The sequence below is a fragment of the Panthera uncia genome (assembly GCF_023721935.1).
Source record: "Panthera uncia isolate 11264 chromosome B2 unlocalized genomic scaffold, Puncia_PCG_1.0 HiC_scaffold_24, whole genome shotgun sequence".
In the NCBI taxonomy this organism is placed as follows: Eukaryota; Metazoa; Chordata; class Mammalia; order Carnivora; family Felidae; genus Panthera; species Panthera uncia.
The window spans coordinates 49,542,135-49,553,164 of record NW_026057580.1 but is presented as its reverse complement, the minus strand read 5'-3'; positions in this window follow the sequence as shown (position 1 = coordinate 49,553,164).

Sequence of the window (11,030 nt, the reverse complement as noted above, 5' to 3'; positions counted from 1 at the left end):
CCAGCTTTCCAAAACGACATTGACAACACACTTACTGGTTTAATCTGCACTTAATAACCATCTATTGTGTCCACAGAATTATACACAGTGCTGCAGGAATTGGACACCTGTAGCAACTGGGGATAGTTGTTACCGGGATTCCCTGGAAAAGCACACTGCCAGCATTGTGGGCACCCTGTAGTTCAACCTCTTTTAGAGCCTAGGTGCTTATTCACATGAATGATGCCCTTTATGTGCACGTCACTATATTCTCTGGGACTAGGTGGAATTGGGAAGCACCTAAAGATCACTTGCATGGAACATACATGCACCTAAATCCCTGCTTTGGCCAAAATTGATGCTTCACTTTATAGCCTATTACCTATTTTTCAATATTTATTGAAATGCATGTTTATTTTAATGCAAGGCAATAATAGTATTTCTATTTTTGTTTGTGTCTCATGGTTCATGAGGTTTCACCTCTCTGAAGCAAAGCTCTTTAGATTGATACAATGGCTTCTGATTTGGCGGGGAATTTCTCTGGTAGGGAAATTTTAAAGAAGAGGGTCTATGCATGCATTTTGTCAGTTCTGTCATAGAAATAACTAGCCTAGAAAATTTCTGTTAAGTGTTCCTGTTTCATAATCACTGCTTCGTGTATCTCCACCTTGGAGCATGTCCCAGTTCAAAGTGAAGTCCTTTCTCAGTAGTGTGATATCTTCACTGAGGAACTCGGGAATAGACAGATTTTTTTCTACATAAACATTTCAAGAAAATGCATAATTTGAGACAACCTGTAACTCATTAGGATGAGAAATGCCCACATAGATTCTGAAGAAAAAAAGAACACCAGAAAGAAAAAGAAATGGGAAGACATCACTGGACATCTCCATTTGACCTCAATGAATACCAGCATTTTCTATGAACCAGTAAACAATGGCCACCTCTTGCCAGAGCATGGGATAAAGGAGAGGGTTCTAATTTGATGTATTATTTAAACAAGTAAGTTACTCAGACTAGGTATCTACAGGATCAGCACCCACCAAACTTATCTGAACAGCATTTGTTTAAAATTCACTTTAATAAAGTAAATTCTATACACAATAATGCCATTTTATTTCCAAAATTAATTGGACTGAGCATCCATACTACATATTTCTTCATATTAGAGCTATACTTCATTCTAATCTGAAAATGAAACCATATTTGCACAAATTCTACTTACAAGGTAATCTTCCATTTCCCCCAATGAAAACTCACGAAAACAAAGGTTTTTTTTGGCAAACTCAAGATACTTAAAGGGATATAAACGAAATAGCTAAACATTAGCTTTTAGTATTTAAAAATTTTTTGGGGTGGGCGCCTGGATGGCTCAGTCAGTTAAGTGTCTTGACTCTTGATTTCAGCTCAGGTCATGATCTCATGGTGATGAGATTCAGCCCTGCATCTGGTTCTGTGCTGAGCGTGGAACCTTCTTGGGATTCTCTTCCTCTCTTTCTCCCTGCTCCCCCTCTCATGCTCGGTCTCTCTCAAAATAAATAAACATTAAAAAAAAATTTAAACATTGTTTTTTTCATGCTTATTTTCTGAAACAATTTCAATCAAACTCTTCACAAATATCTTTGTCACTCACTTCTTCCTCATGACCAGGGCCACTCTGAGTCATCTGGCAAGGTTTCCAGGCCACATGATCTGATTTTCCACTTACTTTGCTTGGGAAACTCATATATGATGCTGTATTAGCTGCTCAGGCCACCACAACAGGTGGCTTAAACAACAAAAATTTATTCTCTTAGTTCTAGAGGCTGGAAGTCCAAAATCAAGGTGTTGGAGGGTTGGAGGGTTGAAGTCTCCCTCTTTGGCTTGCAGATGGCGACTTCTTGCTGTGTCCTAGCATGGCCTTTTTCTATGAGCTCATGCACACTGGTGCCCTGATGTCCCTTCTTTCCTTTTCTTTTTTTTCTTTTCTCTTTTCTTTTTGTTTCTTTTTCTTTTCCTTCCTTCCTTCCTCTTTCTTTTTCTTTTTCTTTTCTTTTCTTTCTTTCTTTCTTTCTTTCTTTCTTTCTTTCTTCTTTTAATTTTAGAGAGAGCATGAGATGGGGAGAGGGAAAGAAAGAGAGAGAATCCCAAGCAGACTCCACACTCAGTGAAGAGTCCAACGCAGGGCTCAATCCCATGACCCTAGGATCATGGGCTGAGCCAAAATCAAGAGTCAGATGCTCAACTGACTGAACCACCCAGACACCCCCCTGACATCTCTAAGAGTAGCATTAACACTGGGGAAAAACCACTGGAGCAAGAAAACAGGTTCGGGCAACAAATATAAATATAATCTTAATTTTTTTGTTGCTGCAACATAGAATTTAGATGAATGTAATTCTAAAACATTGTCCCTAAAAATGATGGATTCCAAAGAAGTGGAAATTTTTGTAGGCTGAGTGGTCAATGGAGTTATTTGATAAGGATTAAATAAAGAGACATGGAAATTGCTTTAGGAAATTTACTGGCCACAATAGCAGGATTTCTTTTACACAAAGGCCAAGTTTTAAATCTCATTCAGCCATGTTTTAACAAGATTCCACTTGTAATTTTCCAGTAGTTTTCTTTCTCTTAGACCTTCTATTGGAAAGCAATCAACTTTAGTATTGCCCAATTTAATGATATGCCTAGAAAAATAGTTCAAGCATGAGCAGAGAAGAAAAAAATGATCTCTGAAAATTTCTCAATCTTCACCCAAAATTGGCACCGTTTTCTCATGTTGTACATCTGCACACAACTATCCTTATTTGAAAATCAATTTTAGAGTTCTGGCTTCTCCCCAAAATACCATGACTACAACTTAATATGAACCTGGCTGCATAGTTACTGGCTTTGCCATTTCAGATAGTTAACAATTTTTGCAAAATTGCCTTTAGCTATGAAATACAGCATAATTATACTCAAAATATGTCCGGTGATTTACCTAAAACCTGAAGATTTAAGGTGAGAAGAAAAGCTAGTAAAAACAAGCTAAAAGGGGCCATCCAGATGCCTGCGGATGGATATTCCCCTCGCATATTTTCAATTTCTGTAATCTTGTTTGCCTCCTGTGTCCACCAACTGCCCAGATGGCACCAATGATAAGGGCCCCCTCCCCTTTTTCTCTTGTCTCTCAACCCCCTACCATCCCAGCCGTAAAAGGAGGCCGATGCCAAGGTTCGGGGCTCAGCCTTTGGAGGTGACTCTGCTGGGCCAGCACCAGTGCACAACAGTCTTTTCTAATTCCCCGAGTTTGTGTGGCTTGTCTCTTCCTGGGCGCCGAGTACTTGCTGTAACAACGGTACAGCTTTACAACTATTTTTCCACTTGGTAATACTGTCCCATAATACAATTTAATTACCATGGCATTCAGGTGAAATGTTGGGGTTCAGGAGCGAATGGTCAAGAAAAAATTCTTGGGACATCTTTGATGCAAAAAAAACGTGGTTTTATTACAGCATGGGACAGGACACTTGGGCAGAAAGAGTTGCATTGGGGTTGTGGAGTGACTGATTATATACTTCAAAGTTGGGAGGGGGTTAGGGATAGGGTAAGTCTCTAAGGAATTTGGAAACAAGGTTTCCAGGACCTTGAGGGGTCATTTACTGTCTAGTAAAACCTTAGTCATAAGACCCTTCAGATGTATATCAGTGGACCATATGTTTAGAGGATGATTGCTAACAAATTATATTGGGGGGAGGGGGTAGAGGTAAAGTAAGTTTCCAAAGAGATTTTTGCATGTTAAAGAAGACTTACAGGACGGAGGTCTGGCTAATGTCAAGCTAAGGTTGCCTTTTGCTCTAGCAAAGTATTAACATCAAGGGAGTTGAGCTTCTAGAGGAAGATCACTCTGGCTGTCTCAAGTACTTGTCAATGGGCTGTAAGTTGTAAGTTTTTGTTTTTGTTTTTTCTTTTTTGCCTTTGTCCTCCACATCAGCATTCCTCAAGTTGGACTTCTACTCTGGGGTATTCACTGCATCTATTTTTTTTTTTTTTATGCTTATTTTTTAAAGAGCGAGTGAGCTAGGGGAGGGGCAGAGAGGGAGACACAGAATCCGAAGCAGGCTCCAGGCTCTGTGCTGTCAGCACAGAGCCCAACGTGGGGCTCTAGCTCACCAACTTCGAGATCATCACCTGAGCCGAAGTCGGAGCCAACTAGCTACCCACGTGTCCCGCTGCATCTATTTTTACTTAGGATAAAAATACAATTTGATTCTTGCAACTCAAATATCTCCAGAGCAGTAGTGGCATCACCTAGGAACATGTTCGGAAAGAAAGGATCTCAGTACCTGCCTTACACCTACTCAATTAGAACCTATATTCTAACATGATCCCTAAGGTGATTTCGGTTGGGCAACCCAGCAGCACAGACGGTGATAGAAGTGAAAGAATTCGCCCAGGGAGAACAAAAGAGAAGTTTACTGAATACACTGCAAGGGAGCAGCAGGCAGGACAGCAAAGGAGAGACTGCCAGGAGGCAGTGGTGAGAGGCACAGTTACATAGAGTAAGGGGACATATGGGATTTTCTTTTTTGGCAATCTTGGAAACTGTGCCTGGCTGTAAGTAGCCCATTAGGGCCAACGGCTATTTTGAGGTCACTTAATGAGCCTGTTTGTATTCAGCTCTGTGTTCACTGTGGGCCCTTTTACCTTGCTCAGGTTCCCATTGCTCAAGCCTTTGCCTAAAAGTGGCCTCCACAATTCATATGTACATTCAAGTTATCAATGCATTGAACTAGGATCACATAACCACACATCTTTTATTATCATTCACAGGAAGTGACAGAAGAGCTGCATTCAGACATTCAACAACTCAATATTGAGTGCTCACTATGTGTGCTAAGCACTGTGTTAGGAGTTCTGGCTTTGTTGATCCTAAACGAGTTGGTCAAGTACCCCTGCCCCTAAAGTCTACAGCCCTCCAACACCAAACCCAGCTTAAAGAACACAAATGCCTTTACAAAATGGGAAGAAATGTTTGTCCTGGAATCTTTTAAAAAAATATTTCTCCACCACAAATTTCAGCTGACTTAAAAATTTTTTTTTTTAATTCTAAGGGAGTATGAATCTCAAGTTACTTGGGATCTAAATGCAGATTTGGGAGGTGAATGTCCTCCCTTTTCCTTGGGGGGAGGGGCGGAGGGAGAGGGGAATATTGTAAAGTTCAAGTTATAAAAAGCAGAAAAAACTCATAATCCTATACATCTTTATATAGTTGCCATCAATTTTACATATAAATCGATTTGGGTTCTTTTCCAGGACATAGCATCACCATTTTCCTACTAAAAACTCTTTATATTTTGCAGCCATTAAAATCATTGTATATTTTAAATATACAAGGCAATCTTTCCCCTAATATTGGATAAAATACTGTGATGAATACTTTTAGACATCTATTCTGGTCCTATTCTGGACTATTTCCTTACATTAACAATAAATGTCTGGAATGGATGTTGATTTGAGATCAATATTCTTCATTATGTTATAGTAGTGTGATTCTAGGCTCCTAGCTTTCTATGGCTTTAAAAATCACAAATGGGATTAAACTATACCTTAGTGGTATTTGATAATATGGGTAATATGGAATGCACTCATACTAGCTTAAGAAAGAAATAGAATACAGAAGAATCTCACAGATAAAAAGTAAACAGAAGTACAGCTGAACCTGCTGAAAACAGGAAAGATGTCAGACAGCTTTTCTTTTTAGGCAGTACAGTAGCTTTCTCACTTTTCTGGGTGATTGCTGTCTTTGCTATTAAGATTGTCCTCAGCATATACATGACATTCAGCTCCAGAGTTATTGTCTTTAAAATTATAGTGCTCATCATCATCTAAATGATGCACCTACCCCATTCTGAATTCCCAGGATACCTAATTCAAGTATCTCCCCACCCATATCAGAATTCCATTTCAGGGGCACCTGGGTGGCTCTGGCTGTCGAGCATCAACTCTTGATTTCGGCTCAGGTCATGATCTCACGGTGGTGAGACTGAGCCCCACATTGGGCTCTGCATTGTCAGCTTCCAGCCTGCTTGGGATTCTCTCTCCTTCTCTCTGCTCCTCCCTACCTTGCATGTGTGCTCTCTCAAAATAAATATTTAAAAAAACAATCTTTTTTTTAAGGTTTACTCATTTTTCAGAGACAGACAGAGTGTGAGGTGGGGAGAGGCAGAGAGAGAGGGGGACACAGAATCTGAAGCAAACTCCAGGCTCTTGAGAGGTTAGCACAGAGCCTGACACAGGGCTTGAACCCACAGACCCGTGAGATCATGACCTGAGCTGAAGTCGGATGCTTAACCAACTGAGCCACCGAGGTGCCCCCAAAATATTTTTTAAAAAGATAATAAATATGGTTGTGACAAATCAAGGTGAGGACAGAAAAGTTTTGTTACTGAAATTATGTTGTCATCTTAGAATAAGAAATCTGTGCTTTGTGAATTAATTCAGATCTAAACTTTTGTTAATTCTTTTCCCCTTTGATTTCCTAAATTCATTTTTGGCCAGTCTTGGATCAATAGAGAAAAGAAATCATATTTAGGCCAGGAGAACTCAGTAAGTGACAGACGGTAGAAGAGTGTAGACAGCAAGATGGGAGTTGCTCATGTCAAGCAGGGGTCTGTGTCAAGCAATAACACAAACAGTAAAGGGTATTGCAGCTACAAGATATTGCCAGGACAAGCAACAACTGACACCCCAAAACTGTTAACAAGCAGAAGCAGAGGAGGTCTGCAGGGCCCAAGACCCATTAAATTCCTTTAAAAGGGGGGAGGGGTTTGCAACAAACTGTCCTGCTCTTCAGACATGACCCCCCTGGTCTGACCACTTAAAGAAGGCAGTCGCCGAAGGCCCTGGCCAATTGATACCTGAACAAAAATGAGCCCCTTCACTGCTTGAACATAAGTAGGTGCCAAGAGCTGACCTGAACTGGACCAAGGCCTTATCTCAACTGTATGCCCACTGTATGTATGTGTTGGGATCGTTTCCTCCTCTTGTTTGTTGTGTGCCTTTGTCATGCTCTGCTGTGTGTGCTGTGAAAGAAACCAAGTTAATCACATGGTGAAATGCCATTGAGTTTTGAATTCTGAATCTGCTTTATAACTATGATTAGCTTTGCTTTATGATTGAATCAAGCTGACACTGTGGAAAGACGTAACTCACGTGTGCGCCTTCATAGCATGCTCATGACAAAATGACAACATCGGAGGCTGGGGAACATGGAGTAAAATCTGATTGGAGATGGTTGCAATCTCTGCCAGGGATTTTCTATCATAAGCTCTTTAAATGTAGATAGATGATACATAGATAGATAGATAGATAGATAGATATTTTTTCTTTTCTCAACACACAACCGACGTAAGTGGGTTTTGTGACTTGGGAGGTATGGTTCTCCTACCACAATACATGATCCGCTTGTGAGGAATGTGTGTCAGGTCAGATGACACAGTATGCAGGAAGTGGTCATTAATCCTGAGTCCATATCATTTACAGGCAGTAATGCTTAGATTTAGGTTTGGTATTCCTTGAATAAATTAAGCTCAAAGGGGGAAAACATGAAGTTTTTGAACTGCTTTTCATTCTCTTGAGCTAAACAAAATACTTCATCAGACATTAATGACACCACAAATAGATAAAATTCAAGCTCTCTAAAGTAATTTATTGTTCTCAGGGGGGCAATGTCTACTTAGTCTTTGACCTAAACAAGATTCTTGTCTATTTAAGACCCTGACCTTACATTTCTTTCTATTTTATATCTCTGAGGTTTATTTTTTAAGGTGATTTAATACTTTGATCCACTGAACTAACCAAAGCTAATCTTACCTTTCAATCATTGGAAAAAAGGATTGGACTCTATTTTGAAAGACAGCCTAAATTTTTCTCATATGAAGACACTTGTAATTTTTTTCTCTGAGGCACTCATTCTTCAGCCATCAGTAAGAATCTAAAAACCTGCTCCATTGCATTTTAGTTATTACATGAATTACTTTGTATTAAAGTTGAAAAAAAAATTTTTTAGTACCTTTTTTTTTTCTAAGTTTATTTTTGAGAGACAGAGGGAGCACACAAGCAGGGGGAGGGGCAGAGAGAGAGGGAAACTGAGAATCCCAAGCAGGCTCCATGCTGTCGGCACAGAGCCGAACTCGGGGCTTGACCCCGTGAACCGGAAGATCATGACCTGAGATGAAATCAAGGGGCAGATGCTTAACCAAATGAGCCACCCAGGTGCCCTGAAAATCCTTTTCAAAGAAACTTTAATGTTATAATCATGTATCACTTATCACATACAATTTGCATTGGCATTTTTCAGTTTCTGAGACTAGTGACACATTCATTTTTAAACAACAGAACTTAAAAAAATTATATTTTATGAATCAATTATATGAATAATATGGCTTTAAGTTTATTTATTTTGAGAGAGAGACAGCGAGCATGAGCACAAACAGGGGACGGGCAGAGAGAGAGAATCCCAAGCAGGCTTCACACTGTCAGCACAGAGCACAGCACAAGGCTTGAACTCACGAACCATGAGATCGTGACCTGAGCTGAAACCAACAGTCAGATGCTTAACTGACTGAGCCACCCAGGCGCCCCTAGTTTTTTACCTTAGGTAAACTCCATACCACATGTGGGGCTTGAATTCTCAACCCTGAGACCAAGAGTTGCAGGCTGTACTGACTGAGTCAGCCAAGTGCCCCAACATTTATCATTTAAAAACAAGTCATCACCTGTAAAACTGAGGAAGAGAATAATGTATCACGATTTATTTGGGTAACTACTTTAACTTCATGTATTTTATTTCTCTGCATATACACTGAAAAAAACACAAGATGATGGCTATTAAACATATTTATTATCACTTTAGATTTTTTTCATACACACTTATGTACATATTGAAATTATAAAAACTACTATCACCTGATGGTAGTAGAGACCGCTTATTTGAAAATATTAACTTGGTACATATCAAAATGCATCATCCTCAACTACACCAATGAACTGCAAAATGCCTGATGTAAAAAAGATAAAGTAATTTATCATAACTTATAGTCTTATAAAGCGTTGCTAGCACAAAGATACCGGATTTATTTTACAATGAACATTTATTTTTGATAGTTTCAAGGCTAGTATGCTATGTAGGACATTTTCCAGAAGACTAAAGAGATGCTTCAGGTAAAAACTAAGAAACGTATAAAAAACAACTATCAGAAAGGTTTAAAAAAAAAAAGTATTAGGTAATCATTCTTTTTAAAAAAAGACTTTTAATATCAATTTCTTCTATCCAAACAAACTGACACAACTCAGGTATTTTTATTTTTTTATTTACTTATTTTTTTTTTGACTCAGGTATTTTTTTCCTCAAAAATTTCCAAGATAGTAGCTTTCAGATGATTTACTTTCAGATGAAGTAAATCTTATGAGGACTCACCACCAACCACTAGTTTTTTCAGGCGTAAGTTTATTCTTCTTACCACCCTGTGCTTAGAAGTAGGCAGTCCTTGGGGCGCCTGGGTGGCTCAGTCGGTTAAGCGGCCGACTTCAGCTCAGGTCATGATCTCGCGGTCCGTTGGGTTCAAGCCCCACGTCGGGCTCTGTGCTGACAGCTCAGAGCCTGGAGCCTGTTTCAGATTCTGTGTCTCCCTCTCTCTGACCCTCCCCCGTTCATGCTCTGTCTCTCTCCGTCTCAAAAATAAATAAACGTTAAAAAAAAAAAAAAAAAAAACAACAAGTAGGCAGTCCTCAAGAAATGTTCACTGAACTCAACTGCTGAAATTATAACAGTTAAAATATCAACATAACATATCAACAAATAAATAGGCCTTTGGAAGACTGGGAAATCAAAACACTTTCAGTTTATACACTTTCATAAACACATGAAAATGCTCTAGTTTATGCTAAATGCCCCAGCCCTTTTGAGTGCTATACAAAGAAGCAATTAAAAGGATAAATTTCCTTAGTTCATAAAATATGAAAAGCAGTCCAAAAAGAGACAAGCTAAGTATTAGCTATACTCAGTCCTATTATATGGTATATAGCAACTTAGTAATTAACAGTACCACGTAATTGTTTTATTCACATTCTGTAGTCAGGCCTGCTTTTAAAGTTAAGTCACTGAAAACATTTTCAGTCTGTAATTAAATTTAAATCATCAAATTGGCTTCTACATTTTAAAGTCTGTTAATTTAACAAAGATAGCTAAAAGTTAATATTGGAGAAAAAGACTTTCATTTCAGGATACAAGCAATGAAAGATCATTAAAAAGGCACAGAATAGGGGTGCCTGGGTGGCTTAGTTGGTTAAGCATCCGACTTCGGCTCAGGTCATGATCTCACGGTCTGTGAGTTTCCTCAAAAACAAGACACAAAGTTATAAATTTTAAAAAGTCCTATTCATTTGTTAACCTCCTAAAACCAAGCAATCCTCTTTTATGTATAAAGAGCTCAATATAACCCTTCCTTATCTAAAAGTGACACTGTTCGCCTGTAACCTAGTGCTTCCTTGTTTATCTTCCAAAATCTCTGGAGATTTAATGCATCCTGTGAGAACCAACCAACCATGGTAATTTAAGCCAAGTACAAACGTTTATGAAAATTCAGCACTGTTACTTAGGAAACGTGCCACTGAAGTAGGAGGGTATAGAAAGAGCTTAGTTCCAAAAGGAAAATCTATGTTATGAAGGAAGCAATCTCCTAAATTCAAATGGCATAATGAATACTGGTGATAACTGGTTCCTCTGGAATGAGATTCTGACTTCGGCGTTTATGTATGTATTTATTTATACTTTTTAGTGTAATGTGGCTCAATTAACTCACTGGTATATAAAAAACAGAAAGGGATTTAAAGAATCTGAATTATACTAAATACTATTAAAGTAAAATAATATAAAATGTCAAGGTAAGATCTAGGACTAAAAAAAAAAAACAAAACCCCGAAACACCAGGGGCACCTGGGTGGCTCAGTCAGTTAAGCATCCAACACTTGATTTCGGCTCAGGTCATGAACTCACGGTTCATGGGTTTGAGCCCCATGTCAGGCTC